Below are 17,784 nucleotides of genomic sequence, written 5' to 3'. Positions count from 1 at the left end.
AATGTATAATGTTGATAATGATGTTAAGTACTGTTGTAGGTACACGTTAAATGTTATACCCAATGGAAGGACGTGCACAAACATCTTCAATAAGGAGCAGTAAGGTCTTTTGATATTGTTCCAGAAAAACGTTTTGTGGAGTTTTTTTGTTTTATGAGAATGAAAAAAACCGAATAATGCGTTGGGTGTATTTAGTTTTTTTTCGGAACAAAAAGCGAAAAAAAAAATTATGGTAGAAACGATAAATCATAGAATGACAAAAGGCAGTTCCGTTTTGAAGTTTGAACACATAGGTTGTTGGGTCCCGATTGACACTGAGAGGGGGGGTGAATCAGTGTGCCAAATATTTTTTTCACTTTCCAACTGTACCCCTGATGTGGCAATCACTATTTGCACTTCAATAGTACAGTCTATTGATGCTGCCCAGAGCTGTTATGTATACTACTGACCATTCCTACTGTTGCATGAAACTTACTCACATAACCTGTATTGCTGCCCAGAGCTGTCTCATAAACCTCACACTGTAATTACTGTCACATACATACACAGTCGTATGCACATCCACACTGCACCACCAAGTGGTCAGGTCTACCAAATGTACACACCCATTCTGCAGCCAAACACTCCAATTCACAATACAAATACGAGCATACACATCCACAACACAAGAAATACGTGCTTCGGCCAGTTGCCTATATGCACGGAGTAATGCCCACTGTCGGGCTCAGCATTTACTCAATACTAATTATGACTGCACCCACAGCCAAGGGAACACATTCCCAGTTTCCACCAATGACATGCAATGGCTAGATCTTCACCCTAGTTTTCTCAGAATGATCTGAGAGGCCGCACCCACGGCAAATAGGTTTAGGTAGTTGTACCTACCAAGGAACACATAGCCCCTGTGTCCAGCACCCACTGAACACCAATAAAATAAAGTTGGGCTTATAACAATGCCCTATAGTGAAGCACTCATACATGCAAATTTTCTCCAAATAGACTACAACTATCACTTAGGCATTTTATCAAACATCTTGCCTACAATGATTTATAATAATGGAAATTTGACAAAAGTGAGGTTACCTTGGCAAGGAGTAACCGTTGGAGATGCAATAATGTCGATCTCCACTTGATGCGGACCACAATCACGTTGTCTCGGTGCCGCCAATGCTTCAACCCCGGTTGGCACTTGGGTTTCTTGAAGCAACTCACAAGAACCAAATTTTAGGTTCTTCTTCTTCTTCTTCTTCTTCTTCTTCTTCTTCTTCTTTCTTTTCTCCTTGTCTTTACTTTCATGGAGTAATAATGGCATTCACATTCACATTCACATTCACACACACACAAAGAGAGAAAAAAACTTCTTCTCTATTTCCCTCTTCTTCTCTTCTCTTCTATTTTATTTTCTTTTCTCTTGGCAACAACTAATAGAACTTCCTACATTGGTTTCCAGCAGCTTCCTAAGCCTCTAATGGGGGCTATGGATGAAGTGCAAGAGGATGGAAGTCTTTCATTCAAACCTTTAGCCTTCCACGAGCTTCAACTCATTTTTCCGACCACCTCAGCAACCCCTCTACCTGATTTATTCCCTCTGATGTGTAGAGTTCGGAGAGATGAAGAATCTCCAACTTGAATCACCCAAATCGGAGTTAAAATTAGAGAGATATGACCATTTGAAGTTGGAGCAATAAGATAGCCATAAATGGAATCTTCGTAGGGGTGGCGTAGGCTACACCGGCGCCGCGCGCAACAGGGGCGAAATCTGACCGTAGATCTCATATAAAGATCTTATAATCCAAGCCGTCCGATTAAACCAACGGACAATAGATCCAAACTGTTAGATTTGAATCTCGATGACGTCATCATGACGTAGGCGCTGACATCTTTAGAAGTGTTGTCGATCTATGATTGATTGTTTTTCCGGATTTTAAGGAATCTTGTCTCCCACTCACAAAAGTGAAAAGGCTTATTGACCGTTGGATCCGAATCCTCCATGTTGGCTTTAATATGATTTCATGATATCATTAAGATTGGAATCTTCTTTATATCTTCGATACACGCGCGAAACACACTAACATACTTTGATAAGGTGTAGCGTCAGTGCATCAAGAATTATGCACCTAACCAATCAAATCCTATGCACAAGCATCTATCTCGTCCATATCACACCAAAATCTCAGCAGCCTTTGGATGGGCATCAAGCCTACGTGGTCGAATCTTGACCATCCATTTCACTTCCCTTACTCCTCTTTATTGCATTCAAGCCCCTGCCTCCATATATTTCAGTGCTTAAAGACCCCTTACAACTCAGACCTTCAAAATATTTAAATTACACAAAAGCCCTTCAAATTTCAAAAATAAATTCCGAAAAACCCACCCAACACCGAGAGCAATTGATGGATTTTCGGTTTGGATTTTCGAACCGATTTTACGGAAATACTTATAACTTTTTCATACGATATCCGATCGAGATAAAACGAAGTGCGTTGAAATCGTAACTGGATGCTCTACGACTTTTCAGAAGACTCAATCATCTGAATCATCCATATAAAAAGACCAAAATGCCCCTACACCTTTCCAATGACGTATCTTTCTCATACAGAATCGGAATGTGATGAAATCAGCACCGTTGGAAAGATTGTATTTTTGTCGTATTGTTACATGTATAACACTTCCTTTAAAAAATTCATCTTCAATTCCAAAACTGCTATTGACTGCCATAAATGTCGTAACTTCTTCATACGGTATCGGAATGTGACGAAATCAAATGCACTGGACTAGGTAAATTACAATCTATCTTTTTCATGAAGAACCGATCTTCCAAAAATGTCATTTTCATTGCCAAAATTCTCTCGATCGTAAATAGGCTAATTTTACCAGTTTTTACGCAGAAACCCGCACCACCTATTAATGATGTATTAAACCACTCCATGCATACCAAGTTGCTCTGTTATCTCATCGGTGACACTGGACACTGTCATGTCATCATTTTCATCCACGTCACCCAAACTGACCACGTCATCACCGCCACGTGGCCGAGTTGCCAACAAGGACAACCATAAAACAACATAGGTATGTCTTCCTTTTATTCTCACGCTCTATGTCTCTTCTTCTACTACTCTCTTCCATCTTCTCTCTCATCTTCGGTTCCTGGTTTTCTTTCTTTTTGTTTTTAAAGCAAAACCTGCTCTTGCGCAGAGGGAGAAGAGAACGTCCTCCACAGTCCACATTCTGCCCTAGTCCTCCATCTTCAATTCTAGTACTGAACACTGGTATGCTCTTGCAAGAGTGAACCCATCAGAATCACCAGGGTCAGCTTTGCTCTTAATATTTCTTGTTACAACCCCACTCCTTAATAGAAATTATTATTTAAGATCAATCCACTTCATATTTTTTTACCAATGGATGCCTATGAATTGTTTGATGAAATGTGTTTGAGATTTTAAATGTAACCGCAAACATGCGGATCAGTGTAGCTAGGGTCGAACACAGGGGGAACAACCACTTTATTTTTTTTTTCTTTTAATAATGCGAAAGTGAACTGATTAATGGTTATGATCTAATTCTAATTACCGTCTACACATACGTATCTAAAATAACGCCCTAACCATTTGTCATCTAAGAATTTAAAGATACAAGCCACGCAATTAAAATAAAATAAATAAATAAATGAAAATAAACAACCCACGCAATTAAAAAAAATAATAATAAAGGAAAAAATGTTGAAATAAAATAAAGTAAAACAAATTGGATAAAGCTAGAGAGAGACTCACAAGTAGGTTTCCCTACTTAGCCCGAGTGATGCATCATAATATGAGCTTCCCTACTTGACCAGAGAATCACTCTTACAAGGGTTACTCTATTTGGCTTTAAGAAAAGGGAGACAATTAAAATAAAAACAATAAATTGATGGTTCTATGGCTATAAGGGGCAAAACCAACACATATTCTAGCCATGAACCTTGGGGGAAAGAGATAGCAATAATGTAACGGCTAAAATTAAAATAAATTAAGAAATAAAGGGTAGTCAAAAGAGGGAATGAGAGGGGGGAGAGAAGATTACTGAATGAGCCTACTTACTTTAATAAATACTTGAACTTAAAAGCTTGGGTGATTTGAAATACTACCAGTACTAAAAACCAGATCTTGAATAAACCAAATCTGAAATTTATAGTACTAGAGAAAACAAATCTTAAAAAAAAAAAAAAAAACTGAACTTAAAAAAAAATATGCTCCACGGCTCATGATCTTGTCACCTAGATCTAAACCTAGAACTATAACTTTAAAAATTACAACTCAATTGCATAAATCATAAATATAAAATGCTGAATAAGAATAAAAGAGTACTTGCATTATTTGACATAAAAAACTATTACAAAAGTGATTAAAACAAAAATAAATAAGAACTAAAACTAAAGAGAGTGAGAGAGGGAGAGAGAGAAGAAAACTAAGCATAAATCAGAAAATAAACTAAGAGAAATAATAATAAATAGGAGGGGGGAGGAAGAGGGCTTTTGTCTTGCCTCCTTCCTTCTATAAGTCTTCTTTAAGAAAAGAAATCAAATCAAATAAAATAAAATCTTGGTAAAAATCCTCATTCTTTGAGATATTGTGTGAGGAAAGAGAGAACATGTTTCCAAAATTAACAAATTCTATTTCTTCCTTGTAATATTAACCAATATCTTGCAATCTTGATTAAATCATAAAGGACTCTCTGCATAGCATCTTCAAGATTTTGTGAGGTGGCAAAGAGAGAGGATGTGATACCAATGAGTGGGTCCCACCTTTGGACTGGTTCTTGATTCCCTTTAAGCAATTTCTCTTGTAGACTTGGAAATTGAAAAAAAAATAAGAAAAATAAAATTAATACTATCCAAAGTGAGGCAAAATGTATACTTATATCCCTAAGATTTCACACATTATTGTGCTCATCAAAATGCTGGGATACATCCTAAAATCAATAATACACTTTAGCCAACAGATGTTCCAAATAGTGTTCCCATTCTTACTCAAGAATGTATTATGAGTCACCAAACACAGCCTAAATCTCTTGAAATCTGACCGTTAGATTTGGGTCACCATTAGAATTGACCCATCTTTTAGTTTTGCTATTTAATTGCTGATATTCTCTTATTTAATTATGTGCTCCAACTATTCAAGAATGAAATTATTGATGAATGAGATGAAACCTATAAATTTTCTCTTGCTTTAGTAGGAAAAATATGTTTCATAATGTGTTATTGTTACGAAGCAGTGCATTGTATATAATCTTAAATTCAACTGTACATATATAGTATTTTAATTAGTGTTATTTTTGTAATTATTGATTTTCATCCAGGAAAACATTTATGAAACAAGTTTTACCAAATGCCACTATTGTCATTTTCTCATTTTGAAACCGTTCCTGAAACCTATTCACCAAACACTATTGTTTCGTTAAAAACAACATTTTGACATAGAAACTGAAATTTTCGTTTTTGACATGAAACGTTACCAAACGCATCTATAAGGCAGCGTTTGGTATCGTTCTAAAAGACGTTTCTACATTTTTTTCGTTATATTGGAATGAAAAAAAAAAGAATAAAACATTTAGTGCATCATTTACGATTTGCAGTTTTTTTGGAACAAAAAGTGGAAAAAAAAAAGAAAAAAAAAACTCAAGAAACTGGAATTGACGAAACTCCCTTTTGTCGTTCTGTCGGGGGTGTTTCGTTCCAAATTAAAAAAAAAAAAAAATTAAGAAAGGCAACGTTTGGTATTGTTCTAAAAAAATGTTTTTGGAGTTTTTTCATTCTATTCGAATGAATAAACGGAATAAAGCGTTTGGTGCATCATTAATGAGTTTCATTTTTTTGGGAACAAAAAGTGGAAAACAAACTCAAGAAATTGGAATTGATGAAACCCCTATTGTTGTTCCGTCAGGGGAGTTTCATTCAAAAAAAAAAAAAAAGGGAACTATTTGGGTTTATCGTTCCCGATAAAATTTATAACTCCGCCTGGTTCTCACGAGTTCTTACACAGAGAGGAGAGAAGAGGAGCGTCGCTTCCACTAAAATCACATAGAGCACGTAACGTCCATCCTCTTATCTTTCTTCTTCATCTCTTCTACTCTCTTCCTTGTTCTTCATCCTTGGTTCTCCTTCGTTTTTTATTTCCCCCTAAATTAGTGCCCTGAAATCACACATAGAGGGAAAAGACCAGATCTGCCTCCACTCTGAACTGAACACTAGTATCTCTCAAGGTTTGTTACATATTCATTTGCGTTTGGCTTTCTTCCATCTATTTCTCAAGGTTTTCCTCCTTTTGATTTTTTATGAGAAAACCTTAAGAGAGAGAGAGAGAGAGATATTCATCTGCATTTGATTCTCCTCTTCAAGGTTTTCTCCCTCTTCCATCTAATTAACGAATCACTGATTTTTTTTGGCTCACAGAGCAGAGATACTTTATACACTCGGCTTGAATCGACTCATTGTAGCCCAATGAATTAGTTACCTACGCTATGAACGGGCATTTAATAAAGACCGACACATTTATTAATCAAGCCGATTCAAATCAGACCGTAAATGTATCGAGCTTGATTAGACCTACCGGTGCAGGCTTAGAATTGACACCCCTACACTATGATGATATCATCCACACCAAATCAGCCACTCGATATCGATTTCTATTGATCTAAACATTACTACCTGAATCGGGCTGATTCCTAATTATTTTCTTTGTATCAGATCGGCTCTAACTGGTTCGGAGTCTTCGGACCCCCTTCCGGTTATTAAAACCTTGCCAATGTGGAGATCGCCCAATGAGCGCTTACTGAGCGACAGGTGGTACATCCCAATCCAACGGTTAGAAGATTTAATTAACAAAAACCACAACCATTACCCCCACCTTACCCGACTACCTAACCCGATACCTCCCTCTAGCGCTGCAACGAAAAAGGAAAAACAAACGGAGAGGGAGAAGAGGCTCGAACTGGAACTCGAAATCGCGCGAAATCGATTTTGACGTAAACCGGAAAGCCCGCCGGAGTCGCTTTTCTGTTCGGTTAAAAGCCTTAACTGCTTCTCTTCCCTGACTGACCATTTGAGAAATCTGTCAGGCCATCCTTGGATCCGAAAACTCTAAGAATCACGAGGAGTCTCACTGAAATCACCAACTGTTTTGATCAGTTCCGTCGCCGTCGAACAGATTCCTGGCAGAGCTTCCTTCTATTCCATCTTGTATTGATTACTGAAGTTTTCTGGTTTGAAACAGCTTGTTGACGCCAGTTGCCATGGGATCGGAGTTAGTCGATTTTAAAAAGCTTCGAATTTAATCGATTGTTTTCATCCCGATTGTGTTTAGTGGTTTGATTTGTCGGAATTGGTTAGGTTAATCGATCGGCTATTCGCCAGAGTTTGTGACCCTGAGCGATCTGAGCGATTTAATTTTTGAGATTCCTTCCAAGATAAAGGAATAGCGGTTGGTGATTTGTCCCAGCAGAATTGGCAGGATCCTGCCGGGTAGGAGAAGTTTTGGACTTGAGTTCGAACCCGAACCCTAACCCTAGCGCGCCACGTGGGCGGGTGGTGGTGGCGGTGGTGGTTTTTTGTTGGTAGATCTCACAACCGTTGGATTGGGATGTGCCACGTGTCGCACAGGTAGCTAGTGCTCACTGGGCACTTTCCCCATTGGAGAGGACCAAGGTACCTTCTCAATCTCCATTTCCATCCCTCTCCTGCATTCTCTTCTCCATATCTCCCTTCTTTGAATGTTACTGCGAAGGTCGTCAATCTTTGGAGATCCCTAACCGTATCAGGCTTCTCTCTTGTTCATTTTGCTTTATTTCTTGGATGGAAGATTTGTTGATTCTCATTGTATCTACGTTTTCCCCCCTCTTTATGGGACGCTGCTGATCTGGGGAGCCAAAGGAAGAAGAATTTTCAGGAGGTTGTTTCTCTTTGTGCCACAAGTATTGTGATTGTGTAAGATATGCTTCAGTAATAAGGTAAGTTTTATCGATCATCATCTCTCAGCATATCCTCTGTTTCTCTCTCTCTCTTCTCTTTGTTGATCCAAAGATCGAATTTCAAAGTGCAAGTAAAACTAGGGTTTGTATCAAGATGGAGTTTGTATTTTGCAGATTGGAACAAGTTGTCACAGAAAAAAAATTCAGTTTTTGAACCTCTAACCAATCAATAACTGACTTGAAATGCTCACTTGGTTCTCTGTCGTTTCCTTCATCATCTCCATGTTGCAGATAGATAGCTTTTCTTTTTGTTGGTCCTTTATGTTTCTCTTTTGGTCTTGTGATTATGATTTGGTTTTGCTTTTGCGGTGGCAAAGTGAAGTGGTTGGTGAGATTGTGAAGAGAATTTAGGTGGTTTCCACCCCCCCCCCCCCCCCTTCTTTTATGAGTGATGTGGGTAAGAAACCATTGTTGAATCAATGGAAGCTTCTATTTGGGTGAAAGTTAGAGGTCCACACCACCATTTACTTGAATTGGTATTGCAGTAAAAGTAGTATTTGAGCTGTAAGTGGGAAACACAACTTGCTTTGCTTGCAAGATTGCCCCTTAAGATACTTTCTCGCTCTCCCTTGTGTTGGTTTTGTTAGGTCGCTGGATTTTAATGAGAGATTGGTTTTGAGTTGATCTCTGTTTATTGGATGAATAGATTTTACTTTCTTTATAGAAATTTAGTGCATGCATATTAACTCTCTATATTACAATATTAAATCATGTAAGACTTTTGTGGATTTATAGCCTTCTCCAGAAGATTCCCTTAAAATAAAAAACACTTCAATTGGTCTGAAAAGAGGTATCGAACTGGATCATAGGATTCTTTAGTGGGGTTTTAGTTCATGACTTAAAAATGGAGTCTAAAGCTTCCACCCGGAAAAGGAAAAGAAATTAAATTTGGAGTATAAAGCTTTTATAGGGTACAACTTTAAAAGATAGGTCCAAAATTAGAATGGGGTGGAGTGGCTTGCTGACTTGGGTTAAACCACAGCCCCCAACCTCCTTTCTCCCCCCTCCCCCTCCCCCTCCTTTTTCGACCTAATTATAGTGAAAATTGAAAATTGTAATACACATCTTGAGTTTTTTGTTGATGAACAATGCTTATATGTTGAAGTCATGGTTTCTTTTATGGGATTTGCAATTAATATTGAATAAGTCCATTCAGATGGGGGTGAAGGCCCAGTTCCACTGATTTTACTGGTTTTCTTTGTTTGCTTTAAATGTTACCAAAACCATCAATTTCCTCATAGCTATTTCTAGAAAAGTTCAGACAGTGGACAAGTTATAACTGAGCTGCTTACACTACCCTTACTAGCTGCACTAGCTGGCTCCTTCATTCTGATTACTTATCCCAAAAATATTGGGGGTGGGGGAAGAGTATTTGATGGAGTGGATTTCACTTTTCTTGGGTGGTTTGCTGTAGACTTTTGGATACAAAGAATTTTTTTTTTGGCGGGGCGGGGTGGGGTGGGGGGGTGGGGGGGAGAATGTAGAGAATTCCATCCAGTGCATGTACTATGATGAATGTGATGCAGAATCGATGCTGTTGAACCGGGTTGACCTTTCAGGCAATCTCAATCAAGATAAACCGGGTCCGATTGGATTTTTGGATTCATTAGGTTCTTTAGGATTTTATTTTATTTGGGGATTATTTGCAATCTTTTGATTTGGGTAGTTAATAGTCAATTGGGGAGTTACCAGTTTGAGTTTATTTTGTTTCTAATTTCCTTAGTTAGAATTTAGGAAGTAATTTGAAGTTGCTAATTTTAGTTTTAGATTTTACTAGGCAAGTTTTAATTTTCAGTTATTATATAAGGGCATGTAATCCAAGTTATTTGACAGATTGAAAAGATGAATTGAGTTTGAGTATTTGTGAAGCCTGCGGGCGTGTGTGCGTGATTCATCTTTCCTCCCTTTCTTAGTGTGATTTCTCCCTCTCCCTTGCAACTCTGAGAGCCATCTCAGTGATTTCTTTCCTACTGTACCGGCCCTCCATCAAGTGGTATCAGAGCTGAAGGATCCTCTCCTTTGTTCTCTTTTCTTTCCCACCTTATCCTTCTCAGTTCTGCTTTCCACAGAGATTGAGAACAACAAGCCAAAAAAAAAAAAATCATCTTCCGCAGCAACACAAAACCCCTCCCCTATCACCTCAGCTCTACCCCACCGCCTGCCTATTTGCATCGAAACCCCTCTAGAGTTCCAGCGGCATTGAAAAAAAAATTCCCTTTTGAAACCCACCGTAGCCCTACTCTTCTTCTCTTCTCTTACGTTTCCTTTCAATCCCTTTGGCCTTCTTCTATTCTCCTCTTGTTCATCCTTCTTTCTTCCCTACTGCTATCAATACCCTGTTCTTGCAGAAGGTTGCAGCCCCACGGAAAAGTGGATCGATCTCTTTCGTGAGAGATCTGATTGGGTCGAGCTTTTGATCGAAGGTAGGTCTCCCCAAGGCGACTTGAACCCTAGAACTTCAGCCCCAAAGACCTCTCCTGTGGTGAAGAGTAAAACCTGCAACTGGGTTCCATCGACAGCCATCGCCAGCCTCAGTTTTAGAAGCTTCCCACATCACTCTGGCTTGCTGATTTGAGCAATCCCCTAGTGAGTTCAGTACACCTTCTCCTTAGGAGTCGACGCCCGAAGTTTCAAGAGCAGTCGATTAGATTTGAAGGAATTCTCTGGGTGGGAGTCTTGTTGGTTTGCCGCCTTGCCATGGTGCTCCATCGAGAAGAAGAAAAATGGTTCTCTTATGGGTTTTAAATAACACTTGCTATTATTACAAATAAGCCCCTGTCACTTGTTTTACACCTTGCATTGAAACTTAATTTCAGTTTGACCCTCTCACCTTGTTATTTCCAGAACTGAGCCTTTTCTTTAGGACTAATTCCAGATCTGTCCTATTCATCTATTTCACTCAAAATAGGGGTCTAAATTGTGCCAGAAATTACATTATTGCCCCTGGTTTGTCTAGATTGGAATATTTGTTCTCCCTTCTCTTTAAAGTGCTAAAATTGCTCCTGAAATTACAAGAATTCCCCTACTCTTTTGAAGACTGGTTTAGTTATCAATTGTGGGCCCCCATAAGCGATTCAATTCTGACTTTTTGGAACCTGGATCTGAGTCCGACACAAGATTGGTCATGGATTCTTTTGTGTTCAAATTTCGAGTGCAGTTGCCCAATGGAAAGCTTGCTAAATTGTTAATTGATGAGCGACTAAGTGACAATTTTGTCGCCAACTCTGTGGTGGATATATTGTCAGAGACCGGTCAGATAATTTGAGTTGGAGAAAATTGCATTTGTTGAATTTTCTGTTCCTCCCTATGATGATGGTGCTTTTTGTGAAGTGTTTGACTCTCCTCAGCACATCATTAAATTGGGTCGAAATTGGTTGGAACAACGAGACGGTATTCTTGATCGTGACAACAATGTGTGCACCCTCCAACCTTACCATATGCATAAAAAATTTAATTTTCATGGATTGGTTACGTCAAGGAGAGTGATACCCTCAGTATAACCATTAGATGAATCAGAGGTATCAACACAAGTGGAAGACTGTCCTATTGTGGAACAGGTGATGATAACAGAAAGTGAGAAAATTGTGGATCAAGTAATGAAGGGCATCAATGTAGTGTCACTTGTTCACCATCATGAATTTGTTCTTCCCTATGATTTTTTGGACTTGAATGTACCTCTAAAGCTTCACATCATGGATTTTGTTCGCGATATAGACAACGAGCAATTCACCCCCGTTCGTGAGTTTTTATTGTTATTATTCTATAAAACTCGTGGACAAGTTTTTCTCAACATCGGAGGAGTTGATGCAGAATCGATGTTGTTGAACCGGGTTGACCCTTTAGGCAATCTCAATCGAGATGAATCGGGTCTGATTGGATTTTTGGATTTATTAGGATCTTTAGGATTTTATTTTATTTGGGGATTATTTGCAATCTTTTAATTTGGGTAGTTAATAGTCAATTAGGGAGTTAGTAGTTTGAGTTTATTTTGTTTCTAATTTCCTTAGTTAGAATTTAGGAAGTAATTTGAAGTTGCTAATTTTAGTTTTAGATTTTACTAGGCAAGTTTTAATTTTCAGTTATTATATAAGTGCATGTAATCCAAGTTATTAGATAGACTGAAAAGATGAATTGAGTTTGAGTATTTGTGAAGTCTGCGGGCGTGATTCTTCTTTCCCCCCCTTTCTTAGTGTGATTTCTCCCTCTCCCTTGCAACTCTGAGAGCCATCTCAGGGATTTCTTCCCTACCGTACCGGCCCTCCATCAGAATGTGTAGATCCAAAAAACAGTTTTAGGCAATAGGATTCTAGTATAGTTTGTGGCAGGATTATTTTAGTGCAATAGCTTCTGGCACGGTGAAGTAATATTAACATGAACAATGTGTTGAATATATATATATATATATATATAATGATTAGTTGCATTGTTGTATGACATCACGAGTAAAAAGCACATGATCTCAAAGATAGACATGTGGAAAGGGGTGCTGATGTGGGAATATTTTTTTTATTTGACATTTCTTATATTTATTAATTGTAGTGGGCGAGCATGTGGCACAACGGTTATGTTGCACTATTGCAGCTTGTTGGTCACAGGTTCAAAACTTGGAAACAACCTCTTTTGCGAAGCAGGGGGTAAGGCTGTGAACACTTGCCCCTCCTAGACCTGCAGTAGCGGGAGCCTTGTGCACTGGGTTGCTCTTTTTTTTTGTTTTTTTTTTTCATTAATTGTGAGACACCTTTTTTTGTGGTGGTGGGCTTATGCTTTGGATCACCTGTGGCACCCTTAGCATTGTGCTGAAGCTGGAACAGGTTTTTTGTATGACATGGTCATGTTATAAGCCACATATAGACATTTGAAAGGAGAAAGAGATAAGCCATCCTTTTTTTTTGTTCTCCGTTAAAATTTTTAGAAAATAATACAATGACAACACCCATTTTTCTCATCCCTAACCTAGCAAACTCTGCAGTACTAGATCCTCACTCTACCGTTCAACCATTTTCCCTGGAAAAATCATAACTTGCTGGTGATCAACTCTTTCCTGCACCTCAGTGCTGGAGTATGAGAGAGCCATTTTAGTAATTATAGAAGTAACCCAGGTATCATTAACGAATGGCTGGCAATGTCTTACCACTATTCAGATAAGTTAATGCTGCCAATATCTTACCACTATTCAGATAAGTCAATATTCAATAGCCACTGTTAACTTTTGATTCCTAACCCTTGCAACTCTAAGGTTGGTATTTCCTGTGGCCCCTCACCCCTTCTTCCCATATCAAATTCATCAAGATAAAGTGAGAACAAAAGACTGTTTGAAGAGGGAGGAGCATAGTTGTCACGGTGCCAAGGCGAACCAAGGTGGTGGAGGGTTGTCTAAGCCCTTAGGTGAGAAGGCGCCCGCCTTAAGGCAAACAAGGCGACCAAGTGTTATTTTTTATTTTTCCTATTTTTTAACATTATTTAGTAAGCTATATATACCTTGTATCATAAAAAATAAAGATTAAGCAACATCAAGTCATTAAAAATAAAAAATTAGCCATATTAAAACATAAAAAATTAATATTAAGTCATATTAAGTTATAAAAAATCAATATTTAGATAAATGTTCTTGTTCTATAATAAGTTTGACTGGTCAAATGATTTTATTTTTACATGAGATTTTTTGTATTAGTTATAACATAAAACAAACTTTCTAACAAGTCTAAGATTATTTAAATCTGAGATGTAATGACAAAGTTATGCGCCGGTTAAACTTAGTTTTAAGTGTGCGAATGTTGTTAAAATCGCTTGAATGAAAATAATTTTATGGATATCAAAACAAAATATTATTTTACCGAACTTTTGGTTTTTAATAATGTTTTAACATGATAGAATTTATAAAATTTTTATAATTGAGAAAAACCCCAACATTTAAAAGTTGAAAATCGCCCCTATAACCAAAATCTAGTTTTTGTTCTTGGACTGTGAGGTTGACTTTTTTTCCATTTGGAATTTGATTTTTAAACTATTTTTATTGGATTCAAATAAGGGGTATTTGCTTATTTATGAATAATATCTTAAGTAAATACATTTACTTAAATGATAATTGGCATATATAAGGGTAAAAACACAAGGCAACATGCAGTGCAACAAGGCGACTGTCGCTTAGGCCCCAGGCAAACCGCCTGGACGCCTAGTCGTTGCATAGGCGACGCCTTGACAACTATGGGGAGGAGTAAAGTCCAATGAACAAGCAACCCTCTTCCTCTGCGTAGATGGTTTTAGCTCTCATTTGACAAAACTAATCGTCTATTTCCCATAGGAATCTTGAAGGCCTGAAAGTTTTTTGCCCAAAAAATCCCAAGTATTGCTTAGTTCAGCTACACCAGGATAGCTATAAGTCATGAACACAGGTGAAATAGTGCTTTGGTTGTGAGAGAAAGGTAGGGTTGATTGGTCCCAGTGCTTGTGGAGGAATACTTGGGAAGCTGATATGGTTAGAGCATGGATATTCTATTTTACAAAGATGGGATGAGAAGTATACTTGGGAACGAAAGAAAAAGAAGAACCTCTTTCGGAATTGCTTGAGGTAAGCCCTCTCTCTCTCTCTCTCTCTCTCTCTCTCCCTCCCCCCCCTCCCCTCCCCTCCCCTCCCCTCCCCTCCTCCCCTTGTTGCCCACCCCAAGTGAGTGGAAGACTTTCTTTTAGAGATTGCTTCCTTTTCGTTATCTATCGAGGCATTTTACCCCTCATTTGGAAGGAGGTGATTGAGAATAAAACAACAACCCAGCCTTATCCCAACTAAATGGGTCGGCTACATGGATCCTTGCCCTCTAATCAGCTTTATCCGAGGTCATATTTGATTCAAGGGCTTAAGCTATGCATGTCTTTCCCCACCACTTCTCCTATGGTCATTTAGGTTTGCCCCTTGCTCTTTAGTTCCTTCAATTTTAGTCAAATCACTCCTCCGCACTAGAGCATCCAAAGGCCTCTATTGAATATGGTCATGCCACCTCAAACGACTTTCTCTTAACTTATCATGTATCGGAGCGATTCCCAAATGAGCTCTAATATGATCATTCTTCACTTTATCCTTCCTAGTTTGGCCACTCATCCATCTCAACATTGATGCTGTTACACATTGGATTTAGGGCTATTTCTCTCTTTTTTTTTAGATTAGATGCAATATTTGTTTTAGTTTCAAATAGGGAAGTGGGTTTACTTTTAGTCTTTAAATATTAGCTTGTAGCCGACGACTTAGTTGGATTTTGGAGAACTGAATTGAAATTGAATTGAGTAGTTTTCTTTGGTTGAAGCTATTGCCGAACCCCTCTTTCTTTTCCTTCTTCCTACCTTCTATTTTCAAGCTGCTGTTACCTGTACTCTGTTTCTGGGTGACAATTGCTGCTCTAATCCGGTGGGTTGATCTCCCTCTCCTTTGATCTGATTGAGCTAAGATTTGGAGCAAAGAAAGCCCCTTCATAGACGACCTGAGGCCTAAAATCTTAAGCCCCAATAATACTTATGGTGAGATCGAACAAGCAGGGCTGACCCTCTTTCTTCCGCCAGTTGCTGTTTCAGACATCAAATACATCTCTCCGGCGTGCTATTTGGGCAGATTCTGAAGCCCATTTAATAGAGATCTTCAATATCAACTGGTCCTTGAAGTTTCAAAGCCAACAGAAGATCCGCGAAGGAGCTCTCCATCCCAAACCAGAAACTGGTTTCCACCATCTGGTTAGTATCATGAGAAGGAAGAAGGTGACTTCTTTTATTCTTAAGTGACTTAATTAATTATATTTACAGTTTACCCCCTCTTTTCTAAACTTGTGTTCTACTATTTTCTTCCTTTGCTAGTTGCAGAATACCCCTCCTCTTCTAATTTTCTATTCCACTTTGTCCCTCTCACTTATTATTTTACATGGGATGTGCATGATTGTTTCTGAAATTACAAGATTGCCGCTGATTTGTTAGACTTGAGTTATTATTATTTTTTTTGGTGGGTCCATAAGCGATCCGATTCCGGTTTCGGAACCTGGATCTGCATCAAACATCCTCATCTCTGCTACACTAAGTTTATGTATATGATGCATTCTGCACCATACATCATAACCGGTCATATGATTGTTGTATTAAATTTTTCTTTAAGTTTTAAAGAAATACGTTGATCATACAACACTTTGGCATACATCTCCACTTCATCCATCCTATTTTAATTCTCTATGAAACAACATCCTCTATATCACATTCTGTATTTATGATTGAACTCAAATACTTAAAATAATCACTTATGCAAAATCTCCCTCATCAATTTTCACGACCTCATTATCCGTCCTAGTGTAACTAGAGTTACATGCCACATACTCCATCTTCATTCTATTTATCTTAAAACCTTTTGATTCCAAGGCTGATCTCTATAACTCCAACTTGACGTTAATCATTGCTTTAGTCTTATCCTCCAGAACAATGTCATCAACTAAAAGCATACACAAATCTCATCGTGAATGAATCTAATCATTCGTTATAAATGCAAACAAATAAGGGCTTAAAGTTGATCCTTGATGTAACCCAATTGTAATTGGGAATTCACTACCTTGACCCCCCCATGGTTCTTACGCCAGTCACCACACTATCATACATATCTTTAATTATTTTCACATATTTACTTGAAACACTTCTCTTCTCTAGTACTTGCCATTTTTTTTTTTTTAAAGATTTATTAGTAAAGACCATATGGAGATCCTTATTGCAATCTCTATATCTTTCCATGAGTCTCCTAAGTAAGTATATAGCTTCTACGTGGATCTCTTGGCACAAAATCAAATTGGTCCGTCTTAGGTGGGTTTCAATATTCCTCTTCTATAATTTCATAGTATAATTCATTAGTTTTATGCCTCTATAGGTATTACAACTCTAAATATCACCTTTATTTTTAGTATATAGGAATCATAATGCCTCCTCCATTCATCTAGAACCATAGTTGTCAATGCATCACCTAGGCACTCCTTAGGCGTCCAGGCGGTTTGTCTGGGGCCTAAATGACTATCGCCTTAGTGCATTGGCTGTCGCCTTAGTGCAAGACTTTGGTTTGGCACTTATTTATGCCACATATCATTTAAGTATTTACTTAAGATATTGTTCATTAATAAGAAATTACTCCCTGAATCCAAGAAAATAAGCTTGAAAATCAAATTTCAAAAGAATAAAAAGTCAAACCCCTAGTCTAAGAACAAAAAGTGGATATTTGGTTATAAAAGAAATTTTCAACTTTCAAATGCTGGGGTTTTTGGATATTTGGTTATAAAAGAAATTTTCAACTTTCAAATGCTGGGGTTTTTCTCAATTCTGAAAATTTTATAGTGGTAAAGCATTGCTAAAACCCAAAAGTGCGGTAAAATAATATTTTGTTTTGATGTCAATAAAATTATTTTCATTTAGTCGATTTTAATAGCATTCCTGCACTTTAAAATAAGTTTGATCGGAACATAACTTTGTCATTACAACTTAGATATAAGTAATCTTATAATTGTTGTAAAGCTGGTTTTGTGCTTTGCCTAATACAAAAAAGCTCATGTAAAAATAAAATCATTGACTAGTTAAACTTAAAGTACATAAACATTTCTCTAAATGTTGATTTTTGATGACTTGATGTGACTTAATGTTGTTTTTTGATGATTTGATGTGGCTTGATGTTGGTTTTTGATGACTTGATGTGGCTTAATATTGATTTTTGATGATATAAAGTATATGTAGTATACAAAATAATGTTAGGTCCCTTCATTTTTTGAACCCCCTTCCAAAAAA

At 37.7% G+C, this 17,784-nt stretch overlaps 1 protein-coding gene across 2 annotated transcripts in view; it reads left to right on the top strand.

Moving 5' to 3' along the window:
* The first annotated feature begins 6,914 nt into the window (after positions 1–6,914).
* Positions 6,915–17,784, top strand: part of LOC122066958 (dolichol-phosphate mannose synthase subunit 2) — a 13,193-nt gene continuing 2,323 nt past the window's right edge. Inside the window, exons 1-2 of one of the 2 annotated variants that reach the window (XM_042630801.1) lie at positions 6,915–7,678; positions 7,833–7,980. The gene's annotated coding sequence lies outside the window, so the exon portion shown is untranslated. Of the gene's footprint in view, positions 7,679–7,702; positions 7,981–17,784 lie in introns of those variants that run through there. The other variant, XM_042630802.1, reaches the window with a different exon arrangement.

The sequence above is a fragment of the Macadamia integrifolia genome, unplaced genomic scaffold, assembly GCF_013358625.1.
Source record: "Macadamia integrifolia cultivar HAES 741 unplaced genomic scaffold, SCU_Mint_v3 scaffold264, whole genome shotgun sequence".
Taxonomy (NCBI): domain Eukaryota; kingdom Viridiplantae; phylum Streptophyta; class Magnoliopsida; order Proteales; family Proteaceae; genus Macadamia; species Macadamia integrifolia.
This window is presented reverse-complemented; position numbering and strand designations above follow the sequence as displayed.